The sequence below is a fragment of the Mesoplodon mirus genome (assembly GCF_964341445.2).
Source record: "Mesoplodon mirus genome assembly, contig: SUPER_3_unloc_3, whole genome shotgun sequence".
Classification (NCBI taxonomy): Eukaryota; Metazoa; Chordata; class Mammalia; order Artiodactyla; family Ziphiidae; genus Mesoplodon; species Mesoplodon mirus.
In genome coordinates, this window is record NW_028295748.1 from 1253822 (window position 1) to 1266431 (window position 12610).

The 12610-nt window shown below is 39.9% G+C and overlaps 1 pseudogene across 1 annotated transcript in view; it reads right to left on the reverse strand.

Annotated features, from left to right (window-relative positions):
• Positions 1–8739: 8739 nt before the first annotated feature.
• Positions 8740–12610, reverse strand: part of LOC309801720 (ferritin light chain-like) — a 42997-nt pseudogene continuing 39126 nt past the window's right edge. The window contains exon 2 of the transcript in view: positions 8740–9264. The product of the transcript in view is annotated as a ferritin light chain-like (transcript). The remainder of the gene's footprint in view (positions 9265–12610) is intronic.

Consider the following 12610-nt stretch of genomic DNA (forward strand, 5'->3'; position numbering starts at 1 on the left):
GGAGAAGCTCTTCCCCCTGCTGATTGGCAGTCTATTGCACGAGCTTGTTTAAATGGTGGAGATTATTTAATATGGAAGTTTGATTTTTATGAACGGGCTGCTGAACAAGCAGAAAAGAATGCTACCCATGATATTCCAGTTGATTATCATATGCTGATTGGGGAAGGACCATATATTTCTTTACAAGATCGATTAACTTATCCCTTTGTTGCTTATCCTCAAATAAATCATTTGGCATTACAAGCCTGGAGGAAATTATCTTCTACACACAAAACTGAGGATCTTTCAAAAATTAGACAGGGACCTGATGAACCATATGCTAATTTTGTAGACAGATTGTTACAGCCGGTGGGGAGGCTCATTGTGGATGGACTCACTGGTACAATTGTAGTTAAGCAACTTGCTTTTGAAAACGCTAATAATGCATGTCAGGCTGCGATTCGACCTTGGAGAAAATGGGGAACATTGAAGGATTATATTCGCCTTTGTGCAGACATTGGGCCTGCTTATATACAGGGTGCTGCTATGGCTGCAGCATTAACTAAAGTGGGGTTTAAAAACAATCCAAAGAGAACAAAGACTAGTTTTAAATGCGGAAAGGCAGGTCATTTTGCTGGAGAATGTAGATCTTTTCCCTGTAACCCTGGTCCTTCCTTCCCTACTCAAAACCCTCCAGATGGTCAGAAAATCCCTGGTTTATGCCCTAAATGCAATAGGGGAAAACGTTGGGCACGAGATTGTCGCTCAGTGGCCCACAAGGATGGAACACCACTGTCGGGAAACTCCTCCCGGGGCCTTCCCCGGCCCCAAAAAATAATAGGGGCAATGTCTGTGTATCCTCCTCAAACTATCAATCAGACATTAACCAAAAACAAAAACATTCCATATATTTGCTCTCCAGAGAAACAGCAGGAAGCGCAGGACTGGACCACAGTACCTCTGCGTGATATGTATTAACTCCTGAAATGGGTCCTCAGGCCTTCTCTACGGGCATCTATGGACCTTTACCCAAGGGTTTGATGGGACTATTATTGGGAAGAAGTAGCGTCACCATGAAGGGTTTAACTATTATGCCAGGAGTCATAGATTGTGACTACGAAGGAGAAATAAAAATCATGGCACAAACTATTAAAAATATAATAATGATTTCTCCTGGGGATAAAATTGCACAATTGCTACTTTTGCCCTTTGTACCTCATGGACAAATTTTACAACATCAAAAGAGAGACACAAAGGCTTTTGGATCATCTAATGCTGCCTACTGGATTCAGAAGGTAGGGAAAGAACGTCCAGAAAGGAAATGAACCATTAATGGAAAGGTTTTTTCAGGTTTGATAGACACTGGAGCTGATGTCTCTGTTATGACACAGATTCACTGGCATAAACATTGGCCCGTTAGTCCTACTATTACAGAACTTCAAGGAATAGGACAGAGTTCTTCTCCTATGCAAAGTAGTCAGTTATTATTATGGCAAGATAGTGAGGGCCATTCAGGATACTTCCAGCCTTATGTTTTGCCTAGGCTGCCTTTAAACCTCTGGGGCCGAGATATATTAAAAGAAATGGGAGTATTACTTTATAGTCCAAATTCTCAAGTCTCTAATATGATGTTGGATCAAGGATTTCTTCCCACAAAAGGACTGGGGACAAATCAACAAGGAACTGTCTATCCTATTGATGTGAAAATAAAAAATGATAGACAAGGTTTGTGTTTTTCTTAGGGGCCTTGGATTCTCCTCCACTCACTGCTGATCCAATTACTTGGCTGAGTGATGACCGTGTATGGGTGGACCAATGGCCCCTCACAAAGGAGAAATTAGAAGCTGCAGAACAATTAGTACTGGAACAATTAGGGCATTTAGAAATTTCCAATAGTCCTTGGAATACTCCTATTTTTATTACCAAGAAAAAATCTGGAAAATATAGGTTATTACCGGATCTAAGAGCTGTTAATAAAACTATGCTAATAATGGGAGCTCTTCAAGCAGACCTACCCTCTCCAACAGCCATACCACACAATTATCATCTTTTAGTTATAGATTTAAAAGATTGTTTTTTTCACTATTCCTTTGTTTCCTGAAGATAGAAAACATTTTGCTTTTAGCTTGCCTCCCTTAAATTTTAAGGAACCCATGAGGAGATTTCAATGGAAAGTATTGCCTCAGGGCATGGCAAATAGTCCTACATTATGCCAAAACTATGTGGCTCAGGCCTTAACTCCTGTGAGAAAAAGGTTTCCAACGTTATATCTCATACATTATATGGATGATATACTTTTAGCCACAGATAATATTTCTTTATTAGAGACTGCTTTTCAATTTTTACAACAATCCTTACAATCATTTGGCTTGGTCATTGCCTCAGAAAAAATTCAAAGACAATCTCCATTTTTCTATTTGGGAAAATATATTGATAACACTACCATTAGGCCTCAAAAACTGCAAATTCGAGTTGATAATTTAAAAACATTAAAGGATTTTCAAAAATTACTTGGAGATATTAATTGGCCAAGGCCTTCCTTAAAACTTACTACTGCTCAATTAGAGCCTTTGTTTGATATTCTTAAAGGTGACTCAGATCCTTCTACTTCACGCTCTATGACTCCAGAAGCACTTCAAGCTTTACAAATAGTTAATAGAGCTATCAGCTCTGCACAGTTAACTCGAATGCATACTCACCTGCCAATTTCTTTAATTGCTTGTCCAACACCTCTTGTACCTACTGCCATCTTATGGCAAACTGTTGGAATTATTGAATGGATTCATATGAAAACTACATCCTCTAAGGTTATTAACCCTTATTTTGAACTTAGTAGTAAACTAATAATGCAAGGTAGAACTAGATGCTTACAACTTCTGGGTATAGAACCTTCTCAAATTATTATCCCTTATTCAGTTAGTCAACAAAATTGGCTTTTTCAACATAGTAATGAATGGGGTCTTGCTCTTGCAGGATTTTCAGGTACCTTGGAATGCCATTACCCTGCTGATAAATTGATCCAATTCGACAAACTTAACTGTTATATCTTTCCTTCTATAATTAGGCAACAGCCTATTCCTCATGTACCTTTGGTTTTTACAGACGGTTCTTCTTCAGGAGTGGCTACTGTAATCATTGACGACGGAACCAAACTCATTAAACAAACTTCCTTGACTTCAGCTCAACGTGTTGAACTGTATGCTGTCATTATGGCTTTTAAACATTTGCCTTCTATATCTTTTAATTTGTTTTCTGATAGTAAATATCTTATCAGCTTATTATTTCTTCTGGAGACTGCGACCAGAGGACATACTAATGACCCTGAATTATCATCCTCTTTTCGTTTGCTTCAACAGCTTATTGGTTCCCACGTTGGTCGTGTTGCAGCTCTGCATATCCGTGCTCATTCTAACTTGCCTGGTCCATTGTCTAAACTTAATGCGACTGCAGATGTTTTAACTCGATCTACACGTGATCTTTATCCTGTGCGTTTTCCTCCCAACAATAAAGTTAAAGTTCCTCTTCCTCCTCAATCTCTTTTCCCTAAAGCAGGACATATCCCAGTTTACCGTCCTCCTCCTTTCCGTTCGTCATGCTGTCAAGAATGGCTAAGGTATTGCATTCATTATCTTCATACTGTTGATACTCATGGTCCATGTCCTGGACACCCTCATATTATGGTAAGTTATGATCAAACTGCTTCACAAGCAGCACAGCAATCGCATGCTTTACACCATCAGTCGGAGGCTACGTTACACAAAGAATTTTCCCTTACTCATGAAGCCGCCCAACAAATTGTTAAGCAATGCCCACAGTGCTTACCTCACCTTCCTGTTCCACATTATGGTGTTAATCCTCGTGGATTATTACCTAGTCATTTATGGCAAATGGATGTTACTCATATCCCGTCTTTTGGGAAATTACAATTTGTTCATGTCACTATTGATACTTATTCTGGTTTCCTCTGTGCTACAGCACAGACCCGAGAAGCTACTAAACATGTTATCACTCATTTATTACACTGTTTTGCTTTCATGAACCTTCATTTTACAGGAACCAACATTACTCTTACAGGCCCGGCTACCAGCCGACGAGAGGATCTTAAGGATACCATCATTTGGTATAAAAATGGGCAAGCTATTAATATTAGAGGTCGAATCTCATATGCCTCACCACTTTGGGATTCCGCTATTACTATAGCCAAGGTTCCAGGTGAAGATTCAGGAAATTATTTCTGTATGAAGCATTTACTTGGAGGACAAGGGATACTTATAGTTGGACATAAAGTTACTATTCTTAACAGAAAATCAAAAACTCAATTTCCTCCTTTTATGACCATTAACTTTGCTGGATCCAATTTTGAATGTTGCAATGCATCTTGGAATAATAACCAAATATGGTGTACTACAGATCATACCAAGGGGTCAATTCTTATCTCTTCTATTCCCATCATAGATAGGTTTATCACATTTCAAAAGAACTGGGATATATGGAAACTAGCTCTAACTTATTCCAATACACCTGTTATAACTTGTGTTGCTCCTTCATATACACTTTTAATTGGTTCTATTAACATTGGTAATTCTTCCAAAGGAGGATATAATATTAGCTGTGTTCATTGTATTTTTAGCAGTTGTATGTTCCCTTCTGCAGGAACACAATCTGTGCTTATACTAAGGCAACCCATATATGTTATGGTGCCTGTACATCTGAGAGAACCTTGGTATGAAGATACTGGAGTACAGGCATGGGTGGAACTCTCCAAAGCCTTGCAGAGAAGGAGACGCTTTATTGGGTGGCTAATAGTAAGTTTACTTGCCTTGGCTGCTCTGTCTGCTACCGCGGCTACTGCCTGTCTTGCTCTTTCACAGAGTATTAATCATGCTCACTTTGCTAATCAATTATCTCAAAATACCAGTCTTGCTTAATCTTTACAAAGTCACATAGATTTACAGATTAATAACACGTTAGATGAATTTAAAAACGCAATTTTGAGGATTGGAGATCAGATGGCAGCATTAAAATTGAGGATGCGTTTAGCTTGTCATGCAAAGTATACGTGGATTTGTGTTATTCCTTACAAGTACAATGACTGTGTTTGGGAATGGGAAGAAGTAAAAATGCATCTGCTGAGTGTTTGGTCAGATAATATTAGTCTTGATCTTAAGAAATTAAATGCTGAAATTCAGGATATACAAAATGCACATCTTGATGATATTTCACCAGAAGATGTAATTCAAACTTTACTGGATCATTTAAAGTGGTTAAACCCTTAGTCGTGGATTACTAGAGGGTTGTCAGGATTTATTACCCTGGCCATAATTTGCCTATTATTGATAATAATCTTCTCATGTCTGTTTCGTATCCTGATGCAACAGTATACTACTCTCGGCACTAAGGTTCATGGAATTATTTTGCAGCAAAACTTAAAAAATAAAAAAGGGGGACCTGTGGGAAGCAGTCAGCCTTGAGAGCAGGCTACAGACACGCCAGGCATGCCGCCGCTGCTCGAAGGGACTGTCCCTACTTGTTCCCCTCCTTGTTCCATTCCATGGGAGATAAATCACCAGGGCCCAGAAATCAAAAAGAATGTAAAATGAGACAAGCCAATCTGTCTCCACCCTGCACGTGCAGGTTATTTTGGATGATTCTGGGTTTATGGGTTTTCTCCCAGGGAAGTTAACCTTGAGCCGAGACAGTCATTAGATAATGTAAACCACCGTCTGGCAACCTTCCCTTTTCTAGTCTATATAATCTGCAACTGTAGCATAATAAAACTTGCCTTGCAACCATCAGTTGTCTTGGTCCTTCTGACCCCATTCGTCGGTGCTACTTCAGTTCCTTACCCCGTCCCTTCTGACCCTGGGCGGTGAAATCCTCTTTCTGAGGCTGGTCCGTGGCACATATGAATATGTTTTTGTCTTGCTGTCCTGCACACATGCTGTCTAGTAACAGATATTTTGTCTGCTAGTAGTGTTTTAGATTATGTCTTTCCAAAGCGCTGAGGCAGTGCACCTATTTTGAAGTTGCAGCTGATGCCTGAACGTATCCTAGCTGACAAATTATTGATTAATGAAAACATGAATTTCTGAAAGATTTGTACTGTTAACCAAAATCTGAGCAAGGAGTCTCAAATGTAATTCTTAGCCAGAATTACATGTTAATGAACCATTTAACAGTGTAAATCAAGGAACATCAATGTAGGGATTTCTTTTCATTTATTTCTTACCTGCTTGAAATATCAGTTAAAGGTTGCCAGCTTGGTTGCAGATGAACGGACGTTTGAAGTTCCCCGAACTACTTAATGTGGAATAGGATACTAGACTTCCAACGCCCTCAAGGCTGTGACCTTGCAGCCATTTTACATAGCACATCATCCTCCTATAGGGATGAACCTTTCCCTGGCCCGAAAAGTAGCCACTCCATTGAAGCTTTGCTTATTGTAACAGGCTTTTGTTTCCAGGTTACATGTCTGTGGAAGACTTAATTCTGAATAGAGATATAGATATTACTGGAAACTAATTGTTTTTGCTATTATACTCTGTTTTACTCTGTAAAACATTTAAATTGTGCTACAAAAATTCAGATGTTGTCTTGCAATCTTTAAACAATAAATGAATGAATTGCCCTTAAAAAAAAGATTTAAGCAGTTAGTTAAGCTGTTGGTCCCACATCAGACAAATTATCCTTATACCTCCTGTCAATATTGTTAACAGAGACTGTTATTTTATTAATCCTTATGATCCCGTGATTCTTTCTTTCATGTTTCGGGGCACAGCAGGTGAGAGAGTGGGTTTGTTAAGCTGGGTGGGTTTATCCTTCTTTTATGCGTTCATTCAATTTTCTGTTCATTTACTTATTGTATACATATGGCAATAGAAGCTGCTAAGGCAATCATTGCTATTCTGCAAAACAACAAGGCACAGAAGCAGATGTCTTATTTCCGAGATTTCTCCCCCCAGGATTATTATGATTAAAGATCCTTTCCCCCCGCTCCCTGGAGAGGACAAGGGGCTGCTCGCTGGAGGATTTTTAATGACTTGGGGAAAGGCTCAAATATCCCCCCATTAGGGTAATCCACCCCAGGGGCAAACCACACAAGAATATTATGAATTTATTTTATTTTTCTATCCTTGCAAAGGTAATACTCAGCTCATTAGAATATGAAAACTATACTGTCAAATTTCAGAATTACATGGATGAAGAAAATCACCAAAGTGGCATCATATCATGTGTGTTACAGTTGTATTTACTATATTGACTATATTAAATATGTTGTGTTAACAATGTATTGTATAAGTATATATTGAAAAGGCAAAATGCTGTAACGTATTTCAGAGAAAATAATTATGTTGGCCAACTCCAAATTGTACATTGTAGATGGGTCCTAGGAAAAGATTTAATTCATAGTGAACAAGAGGTTAGCTTCTGTTTTCAGCCATGTGCTATTTCAAGAATTAAACATCATGAATAATACAGGATATAAGAGGAATAGTCTAAAGATGGAAAAGCACATTTTGATTAGGAAAGAGAATTTAAGGCTTAAGTCTTTTTTTTAAGGAAAACTGCCTTATTACTATGAGATAAGAAAATTGTTTCCTTCTTTTCTTCCTTGCTTTCTTCTTCTTTTTTTTAACCTTTTTAATTTTGGATATTTGACCTCTAAGCTGAGATGACTGAAAATGCCTCCTCTGGGCATCAACCTTTTTGAAAGACTTTTTTCCCCCTCCCTGAGACCTATTTGTCTCTTGGAGGCTTTGTCTACATTACTCCTCAAGAGGCAAGCATTTGTCCTTGCACTAAATGCTGACATCTCCTGAGAAGAGGGAAGCTGCAAAGTAGAAGAATTGAAGGTCAGTATGTTGATATTGGTCTCAAGCACATTGATGCACATTTGTGTATTGGGGAAGGGGAGTGAAGCTTGAGAGTGGGCCAGTGGGGAGAGGTAAATATTTTGTGATGCTGTCTACCTATGGGCTTATAAGGTTTACAGCTGCATTAGGAGGACAAGCATTACCATTAGCATGAAAAGTAGGGCAGACCTCAGTTGCAAAAGCTTCTAGCCATACACATAGGGCAATACGTAAATGATACACCTTATTGCATTCACCCATTCACCCTCCCCTGTTCACGCTAATTGGAAATTTCCATCCATTTCAGAGAAGTAACACAACTATCAATCATTTTCCCTGGCACGAATCTTCCAGGAGGAAGAAAATGGAATACACCTAGCAACAGAGCTCACGCACTAGTAGTCCATGTGTCTTAGATTTAATATCTGATGACTAGCAGCATTGAAGCCAAGAGGTGGTTCACAAAGTTGCTTCACATTAGAATCACCTGGGGAACTCTGAGACCTCCCCGTGCCCAGGCTCCTCCCTAGACCTACTGAATCAAAATCTCTGGGGCTGGGACCCAGACACCAATGTTTTTCTTCCAAGCTCTTTAGGTAATTCAAACGAGCAGCAAAGCTTGAGAACCAGCCCAATAATGGGAACAAACTTATTTCACACAGATAAAGTGGGGCAATTCATATGTTAAAAGAACGTGAATATATGTATATATTTCTTTTCTTCGCTTTATTCTGTTTGTATTTCAAATAGGCTTTTTTTTTCCTTCTGCAAAAAGCGTTACTGTTTCCATTTGGTCCAAGGCTTGGGAGAGGGCTCCAGGGCGGTTACAAAGCTGCCTAGTGGCTGCAGAGTGGGGCTTCAGGCAGAAGCTCTGACGCCAGAGGGTCTCCTCAGACGCGGCTGGACTTCAGAGACTCCTGTTTGGCTCGAGGGTGAGCCTTTCAAAGAGATACTCGCCCAGCACAGCCTGCGGACCAGCCAGCCTGCGGAGGTTGGTCAGGTGGTCGCCCATCTTCTGGATGAGTTTCACCTGCTCCTCCAGGAAGCGGCTCTCCAAGAAGTCACAGAGCTCGGAGTCTGCACGGGCAGGACCCAGGGCGCGCAGATCCGATAGTGCCTGGTTCAGATTCTTCTCCCTAAGAATGGCGGCTTCCACAGCATCCTGGGTTTTACCCCACTCATCCTGAGAAGGCTTCCGCGCATCCTGGAAGAGGGCGCGGCCACAGCACTGGTTTTGCATTTTCAAGAGGCGCTGGGCGCCCTCACACTTCTCCTCAGCCAGTTGGCAAAAAATGTGGCCCATACTGACCAGAGTCCCATTGTTGCTGTCGAAATAGATGCTCAGAGAGAGGTAAGTGTCCACAGATGCATGTTGAGCAGGCGGTGGGCGGCGGCTTCCACCTCGGTGGAATAATTCTGACGAACCTGGGAACTCGTGGTTGATCAGTGATAAGGAGCTAAGCTCAAAAACTGGTGTTGGCCTGTCCTGGAGGCTGAGGATAGCTGAGTGTCTGATTCCAAAGGTTGCGAAAGGAAGAAAGGTTGGAGGGTGGTCGGGGGCTGGAGCAAGGAGCGTCCCTGGGTCTGTTCATTCCAAACACTGTTGAAGCAAAAGACAGATCTGCAGGACTGCCGAACGCACTGCCTCAAATAGGCTTTGATATAAATGAACAAGAAGTCCAAGCAAGGACAAAACTTACCCTTCCTCCCACCAAAATAGCTGGTGATACTAGAATCTAGATCTGGGAAGGGATTCTTCCATTACTTTCTTAACATTCCAAGCCACTAGAGCAGTGGTTCTCAAAGTATGGTCACCTTGTAACCAAGCAGTACCCTATGGGGCCTTCCTAGGACAGACCCATCCCCCATATCCTCTATTGTAGTTTCTCTCTGAAGTACTCAGATAATAGTATCTCAGGCATATTTCTTGAGTTTTCAGATGCTAAAAACCACCACCCAATGGAAGAAATGAACTCTTTGATGATCATGAGCATGTAGCCCCCAGACCTTCTGGCACCTAAGGATGGATAATGTTACCTGCCTTGTGGCCTCAACATCAGCCAGTCAGAGGATTGTGCACGAGCTGATCACATGCCCTGGGATGTCCCTCCCTCACCTGGCCTTTAAAAATGCTTTGCTGAAATCCTTTGGAGATTTCAGGGGTTTTGGAACACGGACCACCCCTCTCCTTGCTCGATCCTGCAATAAACCTTTCTCTTCTCCAGACTCCAACCTTTAGGTTTGTTTGGCCTCACTGTGCTTCAGACACATGAACCTGCATTCGGTAACAACCTGACCAGCTTTACCAGCGTCCCCTGATAATGTGTCAGATATTCAAGTTTTAGGGCCCTATCCCAGCCCTATGGAATCAGCAACTCTAGAGGGGCTCAGTGATCTCTGTTATAACAGGCCCTCCATATGATTTTTATTCACCTTAAAGTTTGAAAATATCTGCATTGTCAGCTGGCCAAAGCGTCCACCAGCAGGTTAAGGGGAGTGACGCCTGGAAAAGATAGGGAGTAGCCAAGGCAAGTACAGCAGCATTTGCCGTGGTAGTAATGGAGAATGCCTTTTCTCCACTGGTTGGCACAGACTAGTATCTGGGAGCAGTGGCAGGGTTATTTAGGATGCTTTACAATTCATTGTAGAGTGACCGCTTTCCTGGTTTGCCAGGGACTTCCCCTGTGTGAATACTTAAAATCTCATCCTGGCAAACCCCTTAGCCCTGGATTTGAAAAACTTAGGGAATAACATGAAATTTAGGGGAAACATGATCTAGGATTTGGGCAAGTCACAAGTGCTAATTAAAGCTAAGCAAGTATGGACAACATCTAGCCTTCTTTACCCCTTTGTGGGAAGGTAAATCTGATTGGGTGAAAGGACTTATTGTTAAGAAATCTTTGTAGAAACATCCCCTTCTGCTTAGTCCGCTGGTTCTCAGTTCTGGGTAGACACTGGCATCGTCTGAGGAAATTTAAAGTTATTTTATTGGTCTAGGATGACCAACAGTCAGTGTGAGGGTTTTTAAAAAGTGCTTCAGATGATTCTAATATGCAGCCAAATTTAGGTGCCACTGCTTAAGCTTTTGAACCACTGCTACATATTTTCACCTCATCTTCCTATGAGAATATCCAACTGTAGTTGAGGTTTGTTTTTTTTTCTTTTTCTTTTTTTAACTGTCTTATTATAAGATTTACTGTCTTAAATAAGATTGAATGTACAGAAAATCCTGCTAGTCCATCTGGTATAGCTAGATACTTAGAATAATATCGTTAAGATATATACCATTTAAGTACTGTGACTGGCCTTTTAAAAATTAACATATGCATTGAATTAGTACAATCTCTTTTGAAGTTGTCATGTTGGGGAGCTATACCTGTAATCTGCTGCCATTGCTAAATATCTGGACAATTCTTATTAGGAATTGTTTTTAAACATCTTTAGGGATTAAAACCAAGAGTGCTGTATTATTTGTACTGGGACCACAAAAACCTCACAGAGTTTCCCCACTGTACCTTCTACCCCCATCTCTAACCCTTGGCAACTTCTAATCTGTTCTCCATCTCCACAGTTTTGTTATTTTAAGAATAATATGTAAACATAATCATGAATTACTTAATCTTCGGAGATTGGCTTTTAAAAATGTTTTCTTCAGCATCATTCCCTTGAAGTTCATTTTAATTTTTGCATATATTAATAATTTGTTCCTTTTCGTTGCTCCGTAGTATTCTATCATAAGATTTTATCACAATTTGTTTCAACATTCATCCATTGAAAGACATTTGGGTAGTTGCCAGTTTTGGGCTATTATAAATAAAACTGCTCTGAACATTTATGTGTAAGTTTCTGTGGGAACTTAATTAAGTTTTTGTTTCTTTTGGATAAATGCTCAAGAGTACAATTACTGCGTTGTAGGGTGAATCTACTTTTAGGATTAAAAGAGACTGTCAAGCTGTTTCTCAGAGTGGCTAAACCATTTTATTTTCCCACCAGTGACGTGATATAACTTTTCTACGTACTCACCAGCATTTGATGTTGTCACTATAATTTTAGTTATTCTCTGATATCTCATTATGGTCTTAATTTGCATTTCCCTAATGCTAATGATGTTGAGCATCTTTTCATGTGCTTCTTTGCCATGTGTATATTCTCTTCCATGAAATGTCTGTTCCTGTCTTCTGCCTATTTTCTAGTTGGATTTTTTTAAGTTGTTTGGAGAGTTCTTTGTATATTATAGATACAAGTCATCTGTCTCATGTGGGATTTTCAAATATGTTTTCCCACTGTGTAATTTGAGTTTTCATCCACTTAAAAGGATCTTCTATGAAGCATTTTTAACTCATTTTGATGAGATCCAATTTATCAGTTTTTGCTTTTATTGATCATACTTTCGGTGTCAAGTCTAAGAATTATTCACCTAGTTCTAGATGCCAAAGATTTTCTCCTATTTCTTTTTCTAAAAATGTCCTGCTTTTACATTTAAGATTATGATCCACTTTGATTTAATTTTTGTGTAAGGTGTGGAGGTTTAGGTTAAGGTTCATTTTTTGTTTGTTTTTGTCGAGGGATGTCCAACTGTTTCAGTACCATGTTTTGAAATGTCTACTCTTCCTTGATAGCTTTTGCACTGCTGCAAAACAGGTTAAATGTATTTATGTCAGTCTATTTCTGGGTTCTCTATTCCATTCCATTGATCTATGTATCTGCCCTCCAAAATTACTGCGAAGTCTTGAAATTGGGTGGATTAATTCCTCCCATTTTAATCTTCCTTTACAAAT